Source organism: Dreissena polymorpha, chromosome 12 (genome assembly GCF_020536995.1).
Source record: "Dreissena polymorpha isolate Duluth1 chromosome 12, UMN_Dpol_1.0, whole genome shotgun sequence".
Taxonomy (NCBI): domain Eukaryota; kingdom Metazoa; phylum Mollusca; class Bivalvia; order Myida; family Dreissenidae; genus Dreissena; species Dreissena polymorpha.
Genome location: NC_068366.1, coordinates 40,111,332 through 40,119,765, shown reverse-complemented (window position 1 = coordinate 40,119,765; position 8,434 = coordinate 40,111,332). Strand labels below are relative to the sequence as shown.

General features: G+C 36.9%; 1 long non-coding RNA gene across 1 annotated transcript in view; it reads left to right on the top strand.

Annotated features, from left to right (window-relative positions):
• Positions 1 to 8,434, top strand: part of LOC127853051 (uncharacterized) — a 47,944-nt gene that overhangs the window by 27,173 nt on the left and 12,337 nt on the right. The window lies entirely within an intron of this gene.

Here is an 8,434-nt window from a genome sequence, read left to right as displayed (position 1 = left end):
GACTGGTTGAGAAACTGAAGACGCGGCTGACCCATTTCCGTCTGGGTGATAGCCTCGACAAGACCATCGACATGGGGGCCATTGTAGACGAGTCCCAGAGGAAGTCAGTAGAGGAGTTTGCGGAGGACGCCAGAAAGGAAGGGGCAGAGGTGAAGGCGAATTATGTTTGGGGGAGGGGCCTACTTGTGGTCTCGTTGACCAAATGTAAACAAATATAGAAGTACAATAAATATGTACGGAGAAGAATTCATTTCAGTAAGTTTTTAGTAACTTGTTTTCTTATCCATTATTGTATAAATGTAATTCATATGCCATGTTCATTTTTTTTATAAATGCTGTTGAAACCAAAACCAAAGGATTCCGGTATATAGAGGATCAGGTTTAGAGGGTTTCCACTGTATAGAAGATGTTGATTTGTTTTTGATTTTACATTTACAAAAACATCTTATCATCATTGGAAAATTGTCCATGGTTATTGTTAGTCGGTTGTTAATAAAAAATGAAGATAATTCATGTTAAGAAATTGTATTGTTCCTTTTCCATATATAAGTGTTTGTATTGGTGACATATAGGTCACAAATGTACACATGTATATTGGTTGTGAATTATAAAAAAAATCAAAAGTGATTTTAATTTATCGTTGATGAGACAGACCCTGCTGTGCTTATAAACATGTTAGGGATTTTTTGTTTCCAATTGTGAAAAGTACCGGTGCCGCGCTGATTGCAAAAAACTAACTCGAAAATAAGGGTATCACGTTTACAGATTTTTCTAAACGTTTAAACGAAATGAAATAAACGAAATGTTATCCCTGTGTCCGTTTCAAAAGCATCAGTGCCATTGCATTTCCAAACTGAAAGTAGTAATTATTTTTGGAAGTTATATCCAGTGCATATCCCATTCGTGCAATGACGTCATATTAAAACCAACTGTTCTCGTCGTTATAGAACCATTGGGTTACACTTTGTCTACTTATATGCCGTTATATTTTTAACAAAGACCAATTGATATCCAACCCACATTTCTTCAATAAGAGTAATCCGGTTGTAAATTTTCTATGTTTTACTTAACAAGATGTACACCAAAACGAGTATATGTTCATTTAATTTGCTGCATCAAGAATGAACTCGCTGGCGTGACTTGCGTATCCGTCGTCCCGTAAAGGTTTACTCAATAGATTTGTGGAGGAACACCAGTTTGTCCACTGATGTAGAGTCTAAGGACGCACTAAGCTTAGTAATGGTAGCTCCAGGAACGGAAAACACTCGCTCTGATTGTACGGCAGTTTCTGGCACACACTTTTCATGTGGTTTGCCATGGTCCCCATACTTTCCCCTTTGTACGATAACTCTGTTGCAAACAAGTTACATTTAAACTTTTCCGCATACTTCAAATTGAGTAAAAAAAAGTTCCAATACGGTGATTTTTTCCGCGACCTGTCTCGTTTGCCATATCTCTAAAAAATGAATGCCGATGAAAAAACGGCAGGAAAATTTTCTCGTGCACTTTGTGCTGACGCGCGTCGAATGTTTAAGACGCTTTGGGGCATGCTCATGCAACAAATGGGAGGAAAAATTTTCTCAAGCACTTCGTGCCGACGCGCGTCAAATATTCCAGACGTTTAGTCCGTATGTGGTGTATTGTTTCGGTATTGTGAATAAGGGCCATCTGGCGCACTTGATACACATACAAGTCTTTTTCAGCAGTTGTTAATAAGTTAATAAGCTTTGCAAAGTCGTAACGTAATGAAAGATGGATTATGTTGATATTGACTGTCGTTTAAAAGTTTACTGTTTTTGTAAACGTTTGTGAGCAAAACACGCAACACGTCCGTTTAAACGTGATACCCTTAACCCGAAAACACTGAAATTGGGAAAATTTGTGTCGTGAAATCTTCAGATTGGGTATTGTGGGTCTTTTCAATTGCTTGGTTCCTAATTTCACAAACCCATTTAAACATGGTTTAACATGCTTTTTTTTGCTTGAAATGTTCAGTTTCAGTGCTCATTTTATTTGTTTACTTGAAGATAATGCGCTTTTGGAACATAATTGACGCAATTTTCCTTCCTTTTGGGAAATTTTCAAATGGCATTGAGGAATTACTGTAATAAAGCTGTAATAAAAGAATCAACTTGAATACTCTAATTTATATAGTTATTGTCACTATGCAGGTGTATCAAGCGACAGCCCCTTTTCCTGCCCGCGGCTGCTACTATCATCCCACCCTCATCACAAACGTCCAGACTGTATCCAGAGAAGTCGCCGAAGAGGTAATCAAATCAATATTCTATTCATTTATCTGAGGGAATCACATTTATAATTGAATACTTCTGTGGAGTGGCCATAAGCTCCATCTGTTTATGTCAATATTTGCATCAAAAGTTCTTGTTGTGAAAAATCTTGGTTTTTCTTTAAAGAAGTTTATTCAAGCTAGATTGTGATAAAAGCGAGAGGGGTTTATTCAGACAATATACGAGTCCATTTGTTGGGAAGAACCAGTTTTCTTTTAGAAGAATCCATCAAACGCTTCCCAATTGTAATTCACTTCCCCATGTCAAGATGGACACCATTTAATTCCATTAGAATACTTGGATCTGTATAACTAAAAAAGGGATAATATTAGCCCTGCTAAAGTCTGGTATCAATGTTTTACCCTGTATCACACCATATCGTATCTGTAAAAAGCGGTGTAATGAATTTATCTTAGTTGTTTTCATTCTTTTCCCAGCGCTTATACAATGACCTACTATTGCCCTTGCATATTTTTGGCCCATTCCTAACGTTCAGTTTATTTTAGTAACTAGACTACACCAATGAAAAACGACAAATCTGATCAATGTAAGATCAAAATAGCTACATAAAACTTTATATTTTAATCTGCAGCATCTTATGGCCCACTATTACCCTTGCAGATATTCGGCCCAGTTCTGGTGGTCTTGCCTTTCCGTACTGCAAAGGAAGCCATCACCCTGGCCAACAACTCTATGTACGGTCTGGCAGGCAGCGTGTGGACAGAGAACCTCAGCCTCGCTATGGAGGTCGCCATCAGCATCAAGGTCAGGGGTCATGTCACTGATGTTAAGCTGTTTATCAGATATTCACAATGACATGGCAAACGAAATTATACCCTGAAGAGTGATCTGTGTTTCCATAAAAATGTATACATCAAACTTATCAGAATGCAATTACGTAAATAAAATAAGAACTTTTGCCTGCCTGAATAAAATTCCTTATGCTTTCTTAAGCTGACTTAAATCCATTTTTCTTCAGGCTGGTACAATTTGGGTGAACTCCCACAACATGTTTGATGCGCCTGCTGGCTTTGGAGGCTACAGACAGAGCGGTTATGGAAGAGATGTGGACAAAGAGGTAAGAAATGTTCCTAAATGTGTATCTTATCTTATAGTTTAAAAAGCATGTTGAATAAATTACATCATGCTCAGTTCTCCATATAATTCTTTGCACAAGCAGTTTTTATGCCCCCGGTAGGGTGGCTTATAGCAGTTGAACTGTCCGTCAGTCAGTATGTCAGTATGTGTGTATGTGTGTTTGTCAGTCTGTCCGTCCGTCCGAAAAAACTTTAACATTGGTCATAACTTTTTCACTATTGCAGATAGCAACTTGATATTTGGCATGCATGTGTATCTCATGGAGCTGAACATTTTGAGTGGTGAAAGGTGAAGGTCAAGGTCATCCTTCAAGGTCAAATGCCAAATATATGGCGTCTGTCCGTCCGAAAACTTTAACATTGGCCATAACTTTTTCAATATTGAAGATAGCAAGTTGATATTTGGCATGCATGTGTATCTCATGAAGCTGCACATTTTGAGTGGTGGAAGTTCAAGGTAAAGGTCTTCCTTCAAGGTCAAAGGTAAAAAAAAATCAAAGCGGCGTTATCATGAAGCTGCACATTTTGAGTGGTGGAAGTTCAAGGTCAAGGTCATCCTTCAAGGTCAATGTCATCCTTCAATGGTCAAAGGTCAAAAAATAATAATTTCAAAGCGGCGTTCTCATGAAGCTGCACATTTTGAGCGGTGGAAGTTCAATGTCAAGGTCATCCTTCAAGGTCAAATGTAATATATATATATATATATAAATTCAAAGCGGCGCAATAGGGGGCATTGTGTTTCTGACGAACAAATCTCTTGTACACTTCTAAATTTTTTGGCACACATAATTTTTCACTTTAAAAATGAGTTTAAATCAGTTTTCTTACATAAATATACAACATTTTTTCAATATTAATTTTTAATTTTACTTATGATATTTTACTCCTAAATAAAAAAATACAGTTGACAAAGTTTTGTTCTTTTCCTTATTTAGGGAGATATTTTATGAATGACAGTCTTTGTTAAAACAAGTTTGCATAAAGTAAATCAAAGAAGAAGCCATTTCACCATAACATGACATTATGATACTTAAGGTTTTGGTCATTGTCGAAACTATTTAAGAACATTTATAATAAAGCCAACAGATTCTGGAAACATAAGGGTTAAAATGTTCAATTTAAGAAGGTAATGTGGAATTGTTATTATGTTACGGTTAACAGTTTGAAGCTGTGCTAAAGTATATACATAAATTTTGAAAATCAAATCATTTTTCTGGAAATTTATATATTTTTCATGAAAATGGTGCACTGCTTGCGAACATGTTCATTATTAAAATTTGAAACATTTGTAAAGGAAATATTCAATAAGACATAATTCTAGGCTCTATTTCCTTATTAAGTCAGCGCCATGAACAATAGTTTTAATCATGCACGTTTTCCCTGGAAGATATCTTAATTTTTCATTCCCTCACATTGGAATTTTTCCCCATGTAAATTTTTATGCCCCCCCCCCCCATTTCACAAAGCCTTTATTGACTTTCCCAACAGGTGAAGAAAAACCCTGTCATGCAGAGTTTACCTTAATTACGATTTCTTTTATTGTTATTGTTGATCCGGTATAATTTACCAACAAATGCTTAATTCGTTAGATTTTTTGATGATACGAGCCACATTCTGCGAAAACTGGGCTTAATGCATGTGCGTAGTGTTGTCCCTGCAGCAATCTGCATAGTCTAATCAGGGACGACTTTTTCCACTTTTATGGTATATTTCATTAAAAGAAAGTCTCTTATTAGCGAAAAATCAGTTTAAGCGTCGTCCCTGATTACTTTGTGTAATCTGCACAGGCTAATCTGGGACAACACCTTATGCACATGCATTAAGCCCAGTTTTCCAGAACAAGGCTCATTTTAAAAATGATTTCTGTCCACTCACAGGGCTTGTATGAGTATGTGCGCCCAGCCTGGGAGTCCAGACCCCGCCCTGCCAATGTCAACCTTGACCTCAAGACATTCGGGGCCACCATACCACAGCGACCCACCCTCGATGATGGCACACCAAAGGGCAAAATACCAAAGTAGGAGTTTGTGTAGTTCGTTGAAATACTGAGGCAACGTTTATTTTTAGCTCGGCGTTTTCGGGGATAACCCGAGGTATTGTCATAGCCAGCTCGTCGTCCGACGTCCGCCGCCGGCGTCGTGCTAAAACCTTAACATTTTGTTGAGGTTTTGAACATTGGCTCTAAAATCAAATTGCTTCAGCCTACAACTTTGAAACTTCATATGTAGATGCACCTTGATGAGTTCTACACGCCACACCCATTTTTGGATCATTAGGTCAAAGGTCAAGGTCACTGTGACCTGTAAAAAAATAAATTCTGACAAGCTTTCATTTATTCAAAACTGCACCCGTAGCCGAGCGTGGCACCCGTTATGCGGTGCTCTTGTTTAGATTTTATTTTACTATGTATACATTTGGGTTATGGAGCAAATAGTTTATTTACAGTTAAATTCATTGTTTAGTGTAATGAAACAGAATGATTTAATATGTAAAGCTTGTCCTATTTTTTTCTTAGTAAATAACTTTTTAAAGAAAGAAATATAAATATTTATTGATACTTAATACACATTAATAACTTACAGAAAAAAATCTTGCTGTGTCACATTTTAAATACTACTATAATGTAAGATTGGATAGATGTAAATATTTAAGTTAAATATACAATAGAAGTATATAAATATTTTTAGGAAAATAAACATACGTTTTCGTATAACTGATCAGACTTGAAAAATATTTGTATGCTCCCCCAAACTTTTTGGGGGGAGCATATACTCGCCGCTTCGTCTGTCCGTGCGTGTGTCCGTCCGTCCGTGCACAATTTTTGTCCGGGCTATATTTCAGCAATTAATGACCGGAATTCAATTAAACTTTATGGGAAGCTTCACTACAAAGAGGAGATGTGCATATTATCAGCCGGTTCTGGTCGGATGATTTTTCACAGAGTTATGGCCCTTTGAAATTTTCTATGAACTGTACATATAGTGCAATTATTGTCCGGGCTATTTCTCCCCAACTACTGACTGGAATTCAATGAAGCTTTATGGGAAGCTTAACTACCTTGAGGAGATGCGAATGTTATTTGTGGGTTCTGGTTAGATGATTTATTTAGAGAGTTATGGCCCTTTGAAATTTTTAAGATGCTAAACCATCCATCGTATTATTTTGTCCAAAGTTATGCCCCTCAAGACATTTCCTTTTATCTGAATATAGAGTGCAATATTGTGACAAAAAACACTTTGGGGAACATCACCCGTCTCCGACGGTTTCTTGTTTTAATTAATTGCATGTTTATTTTACAGTTAACTCTCTTACTCTGATGATGCTAAACATATATCAATATATTCACAGTAAACATGTATACTTGTACTTGTTCAAACCTAACATATCTCATGCCACGTACCTTTGTATTGTATGTTTGTTAAACGATAAGCTTGTAATGCTTAAGTTGACTAAATATCCTGTTTTGTTTAATAACACAATCTTTCCCTGCAGGGTTGATCGCACCTACAAGATGTACTATGGCGGGGCACAGAAGAGGCCGGATGCGGAGTACGCCCGGCCGGTGATCAACCCGGATGGCAAGGTGATCGGGCATGTGGGCGAGGGGAACCGGAAGGACATGAGAAATGCTGTAGAGGCGGCTCACGCTGCTTCACCAGGGTATGGGGTTGTACAGATGTAATACAGATGTTGTTTTTTGCAGACTTTGTTCATATGATGTTATATAACAGTATGTAATAAATATATTACATCTCAATTTTAAAAGTGATCTATACAAATTCTTCCAAATTCTTTAATTTAAACAGGACTTTAAGTGATATATATATAGCACAATTTTATTCTATGACATTCACTTTCAAAATAGGATTGTTTCAAAGCTTTTAAACTAGAATGATGAATTTTTAGCTTCACTATTCTTTAAATAAAATTAACTATACCCAAATCTCGCTGTTGAGTTGTATATAGGTGTACGGGTCTGCATAATTGTCTGGTCAAGCAATGCCTCCTATTCACTGTTGCTACTACAGTTATTCATTAACAACTTTTTACTGGTCACTGACCAAGTTCCGTAACTCTTACATCGAATTTAGCAGAGTTATGCCCCTTATTGAAATAAAACTTAGCATATGTGTTCAGGGTCTGTATAAACAGTCACTGACCAAGACCTATTACTTTGACCAGCCTTTTAGTGTGATTATTTCCCTTTTGTACCCTTTCGGAAAGTCAGGGAAAGGTTTGCATGCAAGTTGAAATTCATTTTATGGTTTTGATGCAAAAAGTACATACAAGTACTACAGATATTCAATTGAAACTTGACACATGTCTTTGGGATTTTATTATGCGAGGTCACCAAACAAGACCCATAACTCTGCAATTTATCGAATCATACCCTTTACTTTACTTTATGTACTTATAGATACAGGTAAACAACTCCTATCTTTAGCTGAAATGTCTAGCGTGGAGATGCATTTGGGTCCGATTGAGTCATAGTCCAGATCACTGTTTCTTAAAATAGCCTTACAGTTTGTGCACAATGACTCCCGTTAGGAAGTATGCTGACTGCACAGGTTAATTTGAGACGACACTTAAGGCATATGCAATTAGCCAAATTTTCCCAGAACATGACTCCTATCAACATTCACTCTTGCACCAAGCCCATATGTTTCTAAGTATATCAACATTCACTCTTGCACCAAGCCCATATGTTTCTAAGTATATCAACATTCACTCTTGCACCAAGCCCATATCTTTCTAAGTATATCAACATTCACTCTTGCACCAAGTCCATATCTTTCTAAGTATATCAACATTCACTCTTGCACCAAGCCCATATCTTTCTAAGTATATCAACATTCACTCTTGCACCAAGCCCATATCTTTCTAAGTATATCAACATTCACTCTTGCACCAAGCCCATATCTTTCTAAGTATATCAACATTCACTCTTGCACCAAGCCCATATCTTTCTAAGTATATCAACATTCACTCTTGCACCAAGCCCATATCTTTCAAAGTATATCAATATTCACTCTTGCACCAAGCCCA